General features: G+C 34.6%; 21 non-coding genes and 1 pseudogene across 21 annotated transcripts; all 22 read right to left on the bottom strand.

The window, feature by feature from the left end:
• Positions 1-683: 683 nt before the first annotated feature.
• Positions 684-755, bottom strand: TRNAG-UCC (transfer RNA glycine (anticodon UCC)). The gene has a single exon. It is a non-coding gene; the product is annotated as a tRNA-Gly (tRNA).
• A 68-nt stretch (positions 756-823) lies between these two features.
• On the bottom strand, positions 824-895 carry TRNAG-UCC (transfer RNA glycine (anticodon UCC)). The gene has a single exon. It is a non-coding gene; the product is annotated as a tRNA-Gly (tRNA).
• A 69-nt stretch (positions 896-964) lies between these two features.
• Positions 965-1,036, bottom strand: TRNAG-UCC (transfer RNA glycine (anticodon UCC)). The gene has a single exon. It is a non-coding gene; the product is annotated as a tRNA-Gly (tRNA).
• Positions 1,037-1,105: 69 nt separating this feature from the next.
• On the bottom strand, positions 1,106-1,177 carry TRNAG-UCC (transfer RNA glycine (anticodon UCC)). The gene has a single exon. It is a non-coding gene; the product is annotated as a tRNA-Gly (tRNA).
• Positions 1,178-1,245: 68 nt separating this feature from the next.
• Positions 1,246-1,317, bottom strand: TRNAG-UCC (transfer RNA glycine (anticodon UCC)). The gene has a single exon. It is a non-coding gene; the product is annotated as a tRNA-Gly (tRNA).
• Positions 1,318-1,386: 69 nt separating this feature from the next.
• TRNAG-UCC (transfer RNA glycine (anticodon UCC)) lies at positions 1,387-1,458 on the bottom strand. Its single transcript has one exon. It is a non-coding gene; the product is annotated as a tRNA-Gly (tRNA).
• Positions 1,459-1,526: 68 nt separating this feature from the next.
• Positions 1,527-1,598, bottom strand: TRNAG-UCC (transfer RNA glycine (anticodon UCC)). Its single transcript has one exon. It is a non-coding gene; the product is annotated as a tRNA-Gly (tRNA).
• Positions 1,599-1,666: 68 nt separating this feature from the next.
• Positions 1,667-1,738, bottom strand: TRNAG-UCC (transfer RNA glycine (anticodon UCC)). The gene has a single exon. It is a non-coding gene; the product is annotated as a tRNA-Gly (tRNA).
• Positions 1,739-1,807: 69 nt separating this feature from the next.
• Positions 1,808-1,879, bottom strand: TRNAG-UCC (transfer RNA glycine (anticodon UCC)). The gene has a single exon. It is a non-coding gene; the product is annotated as a tRNA-Gly (tRNA).
• Positions 1,880-1,948: 69 nt separating this feature from the next.
• On the bottom strand, positions 1,949-2,020 carry TRNAG-UCC (transfer RNA glycine (anticodon UCC)). Its single transcript has one exon. It is a non-coding gene; the product is annotated as a tRNA-Gly (tRNA).
• Positions 2,021-2,090: 70 nt separating this feature from the next.
• TRNAG-UCC (transfer RNA glycine (anticodon UCC)) lies at positions 2,091-2,162 on the bottom strand. The gene has a single exon. It is a non-coding gene; the product is annotated as a tRNA-Gly (tRNA).
• A 68-nt stretch (positions 2,163-2,230) lies between these two features.
• On the bottom strand, positions 2,231-2,302 carry TRNAG-UCC (transfer RNA glycine (anticodon UCC)). Its single transcript has one exon. It is a non-coding gene; the product is annotated as a tRNA-Gly (tRNA).
• A 69-nt stretch (positions 2,303-2,371) lies between these two features.
• On the bottom strand, positions 2,372-2,443 carry TRNAG-UCC (transfer RNA glycine (anticodon UCC)). Its single transcript has one exon. It is a non-coding gene; the product is annotated as a tRNA-Gly (tRNA).
• Positions 2,444-2,511: 68 nt separating this feature from the next.
• On the bottom strand, positions 2,512-2,583 carry TRNAG-UCC (transfer RNA glycine (anticodon UCC)). The gene has a single exon. It is a non-coding gene; the product is annotated as a tRNA-Gly (tRNA).
• A 69-nt stretch (positions 2,584-2,652) lies between these two features.
• TRNAG-UCC (transfer RNA glycine (anticodon UCC)) lies at positions 2,653-2,724 on the bottom strand. The gene has a single exon. It is a non-coding gene; the product is annotated as a tRNA-Gly (tRNA).
• A 68-nt stretch (positions 2,725-2,792) lies between these two features.
• On the bottom strand, positions 2,793-2,864 carry TRNAG-UCC (transfer RNA glycine (anticodon UCC)). The gene has a single exon. It is a non-coding gene; the product is annotated as a tRNA-Gly (tRNA).
• Positions 2,865-2,933: 69 nt separating this feature from the next.
• TRNAG-UCC (transfer RNA glycine (anticodon UCC)) lies at positions 2,934-3,005 on the bottom strand. The gene has a single exon. It is a non-coding gene; the product is annotated as a tRNA-Gly (tRNA).
• Positions 3,006-3,073: 68 nt separating this feature from the next.
• On the bottom strand, positions 3,074-3,145 carry TRNAG-UCC (transfer RNA glycine (anticodon UCC)). The gene has a single exon. It is a non-coding gene; the product is annotated as a tRNA-Gly (tRNA).
• A 69-nt stretch (positions 3,146-3,214) lies between these two features.
• TRNAG-UCC (transfer RNA glycine (anticodon UCC)) lies at positions 3,215-3,286 on the bottom strand. The gene has a single exon. It is a non-coding gene; the product is annotated as a tRNA-Gly (tRNA).
• Positions 3,287-3,354: 68 nt separating this feature from the next.
• On the bottom strand, positions 3,355-3,426 carry TRNAG-UCC (transfer RNA glycine (anticodon UCC)). The gene has a single exon. It is a non-coding gene; the product is annotated as a tRNA-Gly (tRNA).
• A 69-nt stretch (positions 3,427-3,495) lies between these two features.
• On the bottom strand, positions 3,496-3,567 carry TRNAG-UCC (transfer RNA glycine (anticodon UCC)). The gene has a single exon. It is a non-coding gene; the product is annotated as a tRNA-Gly (tRNA).
• A 7,622-nt stretch (positions 3,568-11,189) lies between these two features.
• On the bottom strand, positions 11,190-12,793 carry LOC111810713 (ethylene-responsive transcription factor ERF026 pseudogene; annotated as a pseudogene).
• Between the last annotated feature and the right edge of the window lie 1,249 nt (positions 12,794-14,042).

Raw genomic sequence — 14,042 nt, 5'->3', positions numbered from 1 at the left:
TGGTCAGCATCAATCGTGTTTGGGTCCCGAAACTTACACTCATTCACATTAGTTCATCCAACAATGTTAATGAGTGAAAACAAAGTATCACTCAAGTAGGGATACAAGGGAATGCTATTAGTTTTTTCTTTTTGAAATTTAGGCTTGTTTCCTCTCAAATTCATTTATATGGTTTTTTTTTTTTTTTTAGAAATGTTTGAATTCTTAATCAAATTATAAAACATAAACTTTAAAAAACTCTTTTTTAGTTTCTAAAATTTGATTTGATATTTTAAAAAGAAAATGGAGGAAAAAAAAAACTATAAAAACAAGGATTTCAACTTTTTTATCTTAGGAAAATAAAGGAACAATCATGAATATAATGAGTACCAAATTAATAAATAAATACCATGGAAATTTTAAAATTAATTTAAAAAGGTTCGTGGAAATGGGAAATTTTGGAAATTAAAAAAAAATCATAAATTAATTTTCTTTTTGACAGATTATAAATTAAAATATGATACAAAAAGTTGTCCAGACAGGCTAGATAGGAAGTACAAAATTTCACTGAAATCAATAATTGGAGAAAAAAATATGCGTTTGCAGGGAGTCGAACCCGGGTCTATTGCTTGAAAGGCAATTATTGAAGAGAAAAGGTTTACCGAAAAAACAAAATAATAGCTGTAAAAAAGAGATTAAAAAGTTGCGTCTGCTGGGAGTCGAACCCGAGTCTATTGCTTGGAAGGCAATTATCCTAACCGTTGGACTACAAACGCAAGATATTTAAGAAAAAAAGGTTTACCAAAAAAACAAAATAATAGCTGTAAAAAAGAGATTAAAAAGTTGCGTCTGCCGGGAGTTGAACCCGGGTCTATTGCTTGGAAGGCAATTATCCTAACCGTTGGACTACAAACGCAAGATATTTGAAGAAAAAAGGTTTACCAAAAAAAAAAAAAAAATAGCTGTAAAAAAGAGATTAAAAAGTTGCGTCTGCCGGGAGTCGAACCCGGGTCTATTGCTTGGAAGGCAATTATCCTAACCGTTGGACTACAAACGCAAGATATTTGAAGAAAAAAGGTTTACCAAAAAAAAAAAAATAATAGCTGTAAAAAAGAGATTAAAAAGTTGCATCTGCCGGGAGTCGAACCCGGGTCTATTGCTTGGAAGGCAATTATCCTAACCGTTGGACTACAAACGCAAGATATTTGAAGAAAAAAGGTTTACAGAAAAAACAAAATAATAGCTGTAAAAAAGAGATTAAAAAGTTGCGTCTGCCGGGAGTCGAACCCGGGTCTATTGCTTGGAAGGCAATTATCCTAACCGTTGGACTACAAACGCAAGATATTTGAAGAAAAAAGGTTTACCAAAAAAAAAAAAATAATAGCTGTAAAAAAGAGATTAAAAAGTTGCGTCTACGGGGAGTCGAACCCGGGTCTATTGCTTGGAAGGCAATTATCCTAACCGTTGGACTACAAACGCAAGATATTTGAAGAAAAAAGGTTTACCGAAAAAACAAAATAATAGCTGTAAAAAAGAGATTAAAAAGTTGCGTCTGCCGGGAGTCGAACCCAGGTCTATTGCTTGGAAGGCAATTATCCTAACCGTTGGACTACAAACGCAAGATATTTGAAGAAAAAAGGTTTACCGAAAAAACAAAATAATAGCTGTAAAAAAGAGATTAAAAAGTTGCGTCTGCCGGGAGTCAAACCCGGGTCTATTGCTTGGAAGGCAATTATCCTAACCGTTGGACTACAAACGCAAGATATTTGAAGAAAAAAGGTTTACCAAAAAAAAAAAAAAAATAGCAGTAAAAAAGAGATTAAAAAGTTGCGTCTGCCAGGAGTCGAACCCGGGTCTATTGCTTGGAAGGCAATTATCCTAACCGTTGGACTACAAACGCAAGATATTTGAAGAAAAAAGGTTTACCAAAAAAAAAAAAAAAATAGCTGTAAAAAAGAGATTAAAAAGTTGCGTCTGCCGGGAGTCGAACCCGGGTCTATTGCTTGGAAGGCAATTATCCTAACCGTTGGACTACAAACGCAAGATATTTGAAGAAAAAAGGTTTACCAAAAAAAAATAAAATAATAGCTGTAAAAAAGAGATTAAAAAGTTGCGTCTGCCGGGAGTCGAACCCGGGTCTATTGCTTGGAAGGCAATTATCCTAACCGTTGGACTACAAACGCAAGATATTTGAAGAAAAAAGGTTTACCGAAAAAACAAAATAATAGCTGTAAAAAAGAGATTAAAAAGTTGCGTCTGCCGGGAGTCGAACCCGGGTCTATTGCTTGGAAGGCAATTATCCTAACCGTTGGACTACAAACGCAAGATATTTGAAGAAAAAAGGTTTACCAAAAAAAAAAAAATAATAGCTGTAAAAAAGAGATTAAAAAGTTGCGTCTGCCGAGAGTCAAACCCGGGTCTATTGCTTGGAAGGCAATTATCCTAACCGTTGGACTACAAACGCAAGATATTTGAAGAAAAAAGGTTTACCGAAAAAACAAAATAATAGCTGTAAAAAAGAGATTAAAAAGTTGCGTCTGTCGGGAGTCGAACCCGGGTCTATTGCTTGGAAGGCAATTATCCTAACCGTTGGACTACAAACGCAAGATATTTGAAGAAAAAAGGTTTACCAAAAAAAAAAAAATAATAGCTGTAAAAAAGAGATTAAAAAGTTGCATCTGCCGGGAGTCGAACCCGGGTCTATTGCTTGGAAGGCAATTATCCTAACCGTTGGACTACAAACGCAAGATATTTGAAGAAAAAAGGTTTACCGAAAAAACAAAATAATAGCTGTAAAAAAGAGATTAAAAAGTTGCGTCTGCCGGGAGTCGAACCCGGGTCTATTGCTTGGAAGGCAATTATCCTAACCGTTGGACTACAAACGCAAGATATTTGAAGAAAAAAGGTTTACCAAAAAAAAAAAAATAATAGCTGTAAAAAAGAGATTAAAAAGTTGCGTCTGCCGAGAGTCAAACCCGGGTCTATTGCTTGGAAGGCAATTATCCTAACCGTTGGACTACAAACGCAAGATATTTGAAGAAAAAAGGTTTACCGAAAAAACAAAATAATAGCTGTAAAAAAGAGATTAAAAAGTTGCGTCTGTCGGGAGTCAAACCCGGGTCTATTGCTTGGAAGGCAATTATCCTAACCGTTGGACTACAAACGCAAGATATTTGAAGAAAAAAGGTTTACCAAAAAAAAAAAAATAATAGCTGTAAAAAAGAGATTAAAAAGTTGCATCTGCCGGGAGTCGAACCCGGGTCTATTGCTTGGAAGGCAATTATCCTAACCGTTGGACTACAAACGCAAGATATTTGAAGAAAAAAGGTTTACCAAAAAAAAAAAATAATAGCTGTAAAAAAGAGATTAAAAAGTTGCATCTGCCGGGAGTCGAACCCAGGTCTATTGCTTGGAAGGCAATTATCCTAACCGTTGGACTACAAACGCAAGATATTTGAAGAAAAAAGGTTTACAAAAAAAAAAAAAATAATAGCTGTAAAAAAGAGATTAAAAAGTTGCGTCTGCCGGGAGTCGAACCCGGGTCTATTGCTTGGAAGGCAATTATCCTAACCGTTGGACTACAAACGCTTGATGTGTAAAAATTTTGTCGCTTTTATTAAATATGATAATTATTTATAACTATTTTTTCAAATAAAATTTAAATTATTCTTCTATTTTTTTTTTTAAATAAGTAGAGAAAAATGGACAAAAATGAAAATAAAAAGCACACATATTAATAAAAAATCGTCATTGTTCATTTAATTCTAACATCTCTCTTTAATATTAAATTAATTCATACATTGTCAAAAATGTAGAGTTGTTTAACATTAAGTTCTAAAATTGATGCTACGAAGTTCGCTATTCCTTCCGAGTGTCCGACAACAACATCAGGTATGCTAGCCCAACCAATATGGCAACATGTTTGCGAACCGCTTAGTGGGTCCATATTCGCACGTATGAGTTGTGTGTAGAGTAGTAAATACACATCCGATGACCTGGACTGGAAAGCCGCTTAAGAGAATACGATTTTAAATGATAGGTCTCATTCATGTTGCATGTGTTTGAATTCCTTATCTTCGATAGTAAGTCACTTACCGACTAATTCTTAAACTACTCATGCACTCTCTACTTTTATATTTCAGGTAAAGACAAGACACTTCTATATGGTTGACGACATTGCATTAAAAACCATGAAATCTGCATAGGGTAGTTGCATTTATTTTCATAGACTTTAGGTTAGGATAGGTTACTGCTATTTTAATATTTTCTTTTGTTTTACTTTAAGACTCTTATTTAAACGTACAAGTCCATGACATTGTTCTATCAACTTTTAAACGAATGTTTCCGCATAAAAATATTATATCATGTACATGGTAGCGGCTCTAGTTCCCTTTGAAAATTAGGGTCGTCACAGATTACCACTCGTGAATGGAGGAGAATTTCTTTTCTCTGAATCATGTAAGTCGTTGTGTCTCTTTGTTCATTTATGCTCGTGGATGTGTGAGTGCAATTGATCTTATTTTTGCTTCCGCTGCAACATAAACTTAGTACGATATTGTAACTCCAGCTCTTACGAATGATTTGTTTACCTATGACTTCAAAACCTAACGAATTTTGATTAAATTTTATCGTTTATTGTCATATGAACTAAATTCTGTAAGAAAAATTACGACATGGACAATTCTGTTTCGTTAATTTTCTTATAATTTTATGATTATCCTTTAGATACAAAATTTAACAACTTATTGATTCAAGTATTTAATCATCATATGAACTAAATACTTATTGATTCAAGAATTGACTCAATCAAACAAACCTAGCGACCATTATGGTATTGATAGCCGTGAAGGTTACAAACTTTCAATTAATCATAGGTTATTATAAATGATATGAACAAAGACATCAATCATGCAATATAAACTTTAAGGAAGATGGGAAGAAAATGTTTTCAAAATTATCAAAAGATATTTCAATTCATGTCACATCGAATAAGAATCAAGTTTCGTTGTTATAAATTTTGGGTGGATCATAATTTAGAGTTGTGATGTTTCATTAATGCATTTTGGACTTTTTATTTACTTTAGGTTACATTACACAGGGTTTAATTATGACTATAAAGTATGAATAACTCTTGGAATGTCTAATGGAAGGTCAAGAGTTTCATTTTCACGCTACATAAATCCATGTACGTTGTATTTGTAAGGAGACTTAGAAAATGTAATAAAAAAACGCATTTGTGCTTTCTTTTAGTCAATAGTTAAGTTTCTTTACAATTCTATGTAGTTTAGGTTGCATATAGAATCATTCAAACTTGACATGATCAATCTTGATTGCGGAGTGATTCAAATCTCAAACAAGTGTTCCTACCTTGAGATATTTGATCAACAAGATAATCTGAATTTTACTTTCTCTTGGAGTGATTCTTTATCATTAGTTCTTACCTTTCCTTTGTAGTTCTTTGTAGATTAAATTGTATGTTTAGAAACATTCAAGCTAGGCATGATCGATCTTGCTTGTGGAGTGATTCGAATCTCAAACAAGTGTTCTTGCCTTGAGATATTCGACCAATAAGGTAATCTGAACCTTACCTCCCTTGTAATGATTCCTTATCATTTGGTATCAGAGTTTTCTATTGGGTTGATTTCTTATATTCCATTGGGTTGATTTCCAAGAGTTTCATATGATTTGATATCAAAACTTTACCACGGGCCTACCTTCTCAATAACATTTATTTTCAAGGCTATAAATAGCCATTTAGGTTATAAGTACGAAGACTTAGGATATTATAATGATAATGCATATCATGATTCTTAAGCATGAGTTTGTTTCTTTGCATTTCTTGTATTTAGATTTGCATGCTAGAGTAATTTAATTAGTTTTGATCAAGCTATCTTGTGGAGTGATTCGAATCACGAGTTTAGAAACGAGTTTTTTTTACTCTTGATCTTGATCATCAAGGTAATTTGTTCCAAAACTTTCTCTTAGGTTGATTCCTTATCCTTTTTGGAGTTCTTGAATAATTTAGATATAGAGATCTCATTCTTTAACAAGATTTTTAGATCAAATCTCAAAAGTTTCATATCAAATCCATATCTCGAGCTAAATACCCATGTAGTTTCTAGTTCCTCTCCAGAATCGGTTTAATGGGATTAGAGCGTCTACCCTAATCCGACTCTACACTCCATAGTAACTTAACTAGTTACGTGATTCTGTAAGCTACTTAAATCATATTAAGACATCATGGAGGTCTACTAGGTTCTTAGAGTGTCGAGGTGGTTTAAACTCGATTTCTCAATTCTAGGACGTTATGAGTTAATCCCTTTGGCTTGACCAATCTCTGGGTGCACATAGATCTAACCTCTAATTCTACATGTAAACCGCATTAGTTATAACATCCTAATTTTAAGTGAGTTCTTGATGCATGCTCTACTAGGAATACAATATATCTATCGACCATCTTTAACACGTAGAGCGTGTCTTCCCACTAACAACTTTTATACGACGATATTCCTATCAACCCTTAATGCATGAAAATCATAAGGTATAAATCATACACACAATCAAACAAGCTCAACGGGGAGATAACATTCATGAATCATCCAGAGCACATAACAGAATGTCCCTTTCTCCATCATACCACACTGGAAGACATACAAATTTCCTTCGTTAAAATTTCTAGATTTCCAAACAAGTTTTTAACTTCATTACAAATCTTATCATAAGGGCATTTTAGTAATTTTGTATCTTTTACATCGCGTACTCATCCACATTACCTAACTCCTATTCTAGTCATACATATTCTATTTCAAACTTTGCATGGAACATAAAACAACATGCTTCTAAAAAATCTAACCCTATAGCATGACGGTAATTATTTTTCTATAACCAACATACAATACATACTCATCCAACAACGCCCTTCCGCAGTCCTTAACATGCATTTTCTAAACACCTAAAGTCAAGAATGCTTGCATGCTAACACATGTCAGTGATCCTTACGAACATTACTTGCTGAAGTCCACATGACTACTTACTTGAATGATGAACGCCTTCGTGCGATTCTAGAATTTTTTCTGGAATTCCAAATCCGTTTCAATGCTTATCTATTTGTTTTTTGAATTTTCATAACTTTCTCCACTCAACTCGAATCAACATGGTTCATTCACCAAAACTGTAAAGCTTTAATCCATCTTTAAAAAGGTATTTTATCCTAATTTATTATCAAACACTAGAAGAAATAACTAAGTCAAAAAATGGTCCAATAAAAGGAAAAATTAGATTTAAAATTTATCTATTTTTTCTTTATATTTTTCTTGAGTTTTTTTTAGATTTTTCTACAAATTTCTCTTCTACTTCATCTTAAAATTCATTTTAAAACATATCTATAAAATTCTTGAAGTTTGAGCTTAAAAAGAAAAGTTAGGTATTTATTCGTCGTTGGGACTCGAGTGTACATTATTTTATCTATTTACTCTAATTTAAACCAATTGCTCGAAACCTACCGGACCATTATCCTTGTGAAGTCTCAGAGATAGTTGTCCTTAGGGAAGAACAAGATGCTCACAAATTCAAGAACGTGGAGACGTTCGTGTAGACTAATGAACCTTAGAGTCAAGGGCAATAGAACAATAGACAAGATATAGCCACACCTTCCCCTCTAAAGGAAAAGTCTAGACAACGTGGTAGGAATGAACCCACAAATAATTTATCTGGATAGGAAGAGGACTCCAATTCCACACATAAATATAATTGACATACTTGTAAAGCATGCTCTGATAGAGGCAGAGCCTCTAGAAAATATGATTCAAGAAACTACCTCAGTGATAGTAGCGATCATGATTTGGAAACAGGTAAGGCGAGAAGGAGACATAGTATGTCATAGGGATACATGGACTCCTTATTTTATCCATTCACTTCTATCTATTAATGAGTAATAACTTTAAATTTTTTTTTTTTAAAAAAAGAGACAACACGAAGACTGTAGTGTTTCGTTCTCCTCCCTAACCGATGTGAGATTTTACAATCCACCTCCCTTCGGGTCCCAGCATCCTCGCTAGCACTCGTTCCCTTCTCCAATCGATGTAGGATCCCTCATTCCACCCTCCTTCGAGGTTCAGCATCCTTACTGACACACAGCCTCGTGTCCACTCTCCTCATTACAATTGGTATCAGAACTAGACACTAGGCGATGTGCTAACAATGAGGCTGACCCATAAAGGTGTTAATGTTACTCTTAAAAGTTCATGAATATCTTCGGCAGATAAACATGGTACTAAGGTTAAAAGGATAGTTTTGAAATTTCTTACAAAGTTGAAGGACGTTATGAAACTTTTTAATGTTCAAGGATGTTTTTGAAACATTTTTTAAAATTCAAGAGTATATTTGAGATAAAATATTAATGGGTAATCGAAGTTGCCCAATACTCTCAAATAGTCATCCATCAACATTGAAAGTTTCCTCTCACCTATCGACCAATTCTTCTTCGCTTTACACAACATTTCTTACCAAACAAAATTCAACGAATGTTTCTTATTGTCAATGAACTAAAGACTAATCGTTTGGTCACAGTTTTAACAATCTTTCGTCACTTGATGAAAGATAGCCATTAAATAACACAACTTCATTCAACAATATTTTCATAAACTTGCTTCTAAATAACGCTCGTCATCTACAATGACTATCTACAGGAGATAAACACTATTGTTTATAACGTCTAAAGATTTTACCGCCACAGAAGTTTGGCATATGAAACATAATCTTAATACTCTTTGTTCGAGCAAAAAACTCATTATATTCTCGAAATGCTAAAATCTCCATCCGATTCGAACTTAACCCGACATAATTTTACTTCCAGTTTCTATCGTACCGAAAAATCTAGTCGGCTACAAAATTATACACGTGCTTGAAGCCTTATATCATCGTTGCATTTAGGGAAGTAAAGGGAAGAAAAGGAGAGATTGTGAGGATGAAAATGAATGGTAGACAATGTCGGCCATTGTTTGAGTTATTATCCTCATGGTTTTGGTCAAAGCTCAACTTTTTGGAGCTTCAAAAAGTCCTAAAAGATATTGCGGCGGCCTCACCTTTCATTTCCATGGCCGACTCTTTTATACAGTTGTCTCACCACAAATCTCTTTCACAATTCCACATTTTTCCAAATCTTCAACCTACTATGGTCCCGAGTTCGTCCTCGTTGGTGACAACTCAACTCGTTGTTCTTTAACGACTCGTCTTACTTTTCTTATTTTCAAACGTTAAAAATAACAGTGAGCAGTTCGGTTTAGATTGTTCTATGAACCGAAATTGAGAAGCTGAGCCTATATCTCGTATGTAGGTTGGCTCGTCTTAGGTTATTGGATCAAGTATTATATAAATCATAACTTCTTTAAATTTATTTTTTTTATACATTAAATATTAATTAATTAGGTCGGGTTAGACTGAAAAATCTTTTGGACCAATCTGACAATTCTGGTTGATCGGTGATCCGAACAACTCAATCAAATCTCAAATTATTAAATTATTCATTTTTTTAATATTAAAAAAAAAATCATTTATCCACCATCTATATTACATTAATAACTAAAACCAAATAAATTCAGATATCAATCAATAATCTTAGCTAAAGTTAAATAACACGCATTAAATTTTCATCGGTTTAATAAACGAATATATTAAAGGGATAATTTTACTCGATATGTTGTTATATATAGGTCTTCAAAAATATATTTTAAGCGTAACATTATATTTAATCGAATTAGTTAAATATCCTCATTAATGAATTATATTCATGTTAGCTATGATTTATAGACTTACACGTAGATTAAATTCTATGATATTGTTGTTATTATATATTTACTAACGTGTCATACAAATATTAAATATTTTTTCGAGATAAAAGTCAAATATTGCAGGCAATAAGTCGAAGAACCACCGCTAATCAATGTCGATACATTTATAGATTTATTTTTATTTTTTATTCTTTGTAAAATGTACATTTTCTTCTTACCATTTATTTCGGTTAAAATTATTTATATAATCAATTTTTATATACCAGCTACCACGTCAATTTACGTGAATGGTAATGTAAGTGAAGTCACTTATGTCATCAAAATTTTCAAATCACATGTTAATCTTCGTCTTTTTTTCAGCTAAAAGCTCGAAAACGGACACAATTGAAATGTCTCACTCCGAAGTTGAATAATAATCGGTATAAGCTAATTTGAACACAGATCAACTGATCAAATTTTCTGTCTTCGATCAAAGGTTAGAAGTTTGATTCATCATCCTTAGATTGTTAAGCTCGTAGTGCAAATTTGTTAACGGGATGAGTTTTTAGTTCAATTAAGTACCACTTATACTATTGTCGAGTTTTATCTAGAGACAATGATGGAGTGTAAATTTAATTTGGTTTGTATTTTTTATGTTTTATTTAAACTATATGATTTCGAATATATTTGAAAATATAACCTTACATTTACGTATTTTTGGGCCTTCGGTGTCCCCTTAATACAAGACTCTATAGAAACAGAAAGAACAGATTTTCTAAGCTCACGTGCCTTCAATTTCAAAAAGGTTGCATCATTTCTTCTTATAAAGTGTATGGGACGTTTTTCAATGGGTCACGTCCTATGTTACGATGCTCATGAATTTTTCTATCGAAATAATGAGTACTTTTTTAAAAAAATGTTCATGAATTTTAAAAAACTTCGCTCATTCCGTTGAACTAATTCTTTTTCTAAATATTTTTACAATTGGTAAACCCTAAAAAGATTATATTAATATGAATGACATATCTATCTTTTTGTGTATTAAATTTAAACGACATATTAACTCGCACTCAAGTATTAATGCTCAACCTTGTTAAAACATTGAAGTCCTTAAGTTCCGGGTTCGTTAGAATTTATCCTTTCTTCGTGATATAGACTACATAATTTGACTAAATGTGGTAGTTTTATGACTGTTCCATCATCCATAAACTTAATGATAATGAAATTTTGTAACTTCTTTTTTAAAAGATAAGGGTATTAATGTAAATTTTGAAACAATTCTCGTTCATACATTGACGGTAAGTATAAATTAAGTACTAATTAACCCATTTATTAGAAAAGAAATGGAAAAAATAGAAACTTTGATGTATAAGAAAGGGTAATGAGGAACACAACACTGAATTCTAATAATAAAGAACATAAAAAGGTCTCTGACATAACAACTAACTGAATTATTACCGACAACTGACAGTTCATAGATCCATAGTACAAACAAAAACATATTTTAACACAAAAACTTGTCTACCAATCAAAATCTCCAATGCCACACACTCTCTCTCTTACTCTTTATCTCATCATAAAGAGAGAGAAAAAAAATGGAGAATCTAACTCAAAATCTCTCTTTTCCAACTCAGCTCATTTAAGGTTTACTCTCTATTGTTCCAAACAGCTTCTGAATGAAGCAAAAACATGAGCAAAATTATTCCAATTTTTAAGGTTTTCTCGTTTGATGAGCAAAATTTTGTTTTTTCTTTTGTCACGATCGAATTAAATATGTTCGAATTAATAGAGAACTTTTTTTTTAAGGGTTAATTTTTGTTTCTTTTTTCCTCTAATGGTAGCTCCAAAGATTTTCATCTCCGGTGGAGTTCCATGAGTAGCAGTCGTGTGATGACGGCGAGTCACTCATTCGTGGCGGCGGCGGCAACAGCATTCCCTCCGCCATGTCGTGCAGCAAATTGGGCATTCCGAACAGTGCCTCTTCGTCAACGAACTCATGGGACGGAGTAGACTGGTGGCAGATAGGGTTATTACTTTCTCCTTGATCAACCTTTTTCGTCGCGGCAGCAGCGGCGGCAGCGAGACGAATATCAGCTGGGGATTTGGAAGCTGGAATTGGGTAGGAGCGAATCGAGTCCGGGAAGTTGAGAACAGCATTGCTACCCTTGAGAGCCAGAGCAGCCACGTCGTAGGCAGCAGCGGCCATCTCCGACGTTGGATACGTGCCGAGCCATATTCGAGTAGTCTTACGTGGCTCACGAATCTCCGACACCCATTTGCCACTCCGGCAGCGGACTCCCTTGTAGTTGCCATGTCTATTGGAGGAGGTAGAGGCCATGAAAGATGTCAAATAGAGAAAAGGTATGATATTTGGTCAAAATTAAGGAAAGCACCGGCACCAGATAGGTGGATATGATTGTAGGAGTTAAGTGGGCAGTAGTAGATACTGATGAGTAAAGGGGTTGGGTCTATTGGCCTACACTTTGTATAGGCATATTTGGGTCAGCCTCCTATAGACTTATAGATAGAGAGAGAGAGAGAGCTAGAGAGAGACTAAGAGAGAGAGAGAGAGAGAGCTAGAGAGAGACTAAGAGAGAGGGGGGGATAGAGAGACTAAGAGAGAGAGGGCTAGAGAGAGACTAAGAGAGAGGGCTAGAGAGAGACTAAGAGAGAGGGATAGAGAGACTAAGAGAGAGAAAGCTAGAGAGAGAGAGACTAAGAGAGAGAAAGCTAGAGAGAGAGACTAAGAGAGAGAAAGCTAGAGAGAGAGACTAAGAGAGAGAAAGCTAGAGAGAGAGACTAAGAGAGAGACTAAGAGAGAGAAAGCTAGAGAGAGACTAAGAGAGAGAAAGCTAGAGAGAGAGAGCTAGAGAGAGAGGTAGAGAGAGACTAAGGGAGAGAGCTAGAGAGAGAGAGCTAGAGAGAGAGAGCTAGAGAGAGACTAAGAGAGAGAGCTAGAGAGAGAGGTAGAGAGAGACTAAGAGAGAGAGCTAGAGAGACTAAGAGAGAGATTTATGAGAGAGAGAGAGAGACTAAGAGAGAGAGAGAGAGAGAGAGAGAGAGGTGAAGTTGAGAATAAAGAGAGAAAGAGAGAATTTAAATGAATATGATCGAAAGAGGAAAAGTGAAAGCGTGGGGAGTTCGTGGGGGAAAGAAACAAGGAGATTGGAATGAAGGAGTTGGATTTAGGGTTTGTCCGCATAACATCACACGCTTCACCCAACGCAATCACCCAATTAATTCCAATGAGAGTGATAAGTGAGCTTACTAATATCACACAAACCTCACCTCTATAATAACATGCATGCCAACCAAACACACATGCTTTCCATTTCTTAAAAACAATACCTCTTCATTTTCTTTTACCTCCCATTCTCGTGGGCCCAACCAATCACAAAATCTAGTACCAAAAACAAAAAAACACAACAATTAGACAAGGTGGCATGTCCTATTTGTGTAGGATAAAGAGAGGTAGAGGACGTATGGTACCATATTTAATGGATCCAAGCTTTTAAACACAACCCAAACCTTATTTATAATTAACCTTAAACCAATCCATTTACATCTTCCATAAAATTTTGTTTTCAAGTTGTCAATGTGTTTACAGGGCTAATATTGTAAGGATTCGGGAATAAAAAAGTCTACATAGATCTGCTGGTGAAAATTCTGGCGACTCGCACAATATGTAGATATCGCTACAGAGAGATGATGAGTGCAGACGCGCACAATATGATGATAAAGGTTTTCATGGTGAGCGTGACATTAGTGGTCCGTTAACCTCCGGACGTTGCTACAGACAGCTAGCTTAACCAGAGAGGGTCCAAGAGGTGTGCGAGCGACCTAGAGATTCGCACTTGCACGAGTGGGTCGTGTGTAGGGAAGTACTACACATCTATAGTAGTCTAGACTATAGGCCACCCATAGTATAGTATGAGATGAGATAGAGATAGATCTCTAGAGCATATTTGCATGTGATTGCATTAGTATGGCTCTTATAGTGGGATCACTCATTGAATATTCTTCGAAATACTCAAGTCGTATGTCACGTCATTTTTTTTAAGTAAAGGCAAAACGCCCATGTAAGGATTCCCTTCATATACTAATGATAAGAGTATTTACGAACTTTTTTAAAATGTTTAGAGTATCGATAAAACTTTTGAAAGTTTATACGAGTATTTTTATTATTATTATTATTTAATCATGGCTACCACGACTCTTGACTTCCGCCAAGACCACGAGCTTCTCAACATAAGTGTTTTGTACGGTAGATTGATGCCAAGGGTTTGGTTTGGCGCA

Source organism: Cucurbita pepo, chromosome 14 (genome assembly GCF_057944985.1).
Source record: "Cucurbita pepo subsp. pepo isolate OVF chromosome 14, ASM5794498v1, whole genome shotgun sequence".
NCBI classification, from domain to species: Eukaryota; Viridiplantae; Streptophyta; class Magnoliopsida; order Cucurbitales; family Cucurbitaceae; genus Cucurbita; species Cucurbita pepo.
The sequence above is the reverse complement of the archived record's forward strand: the minus strand, read 5'-3'. Positions and strand labels throughout refer to the sequence as shown.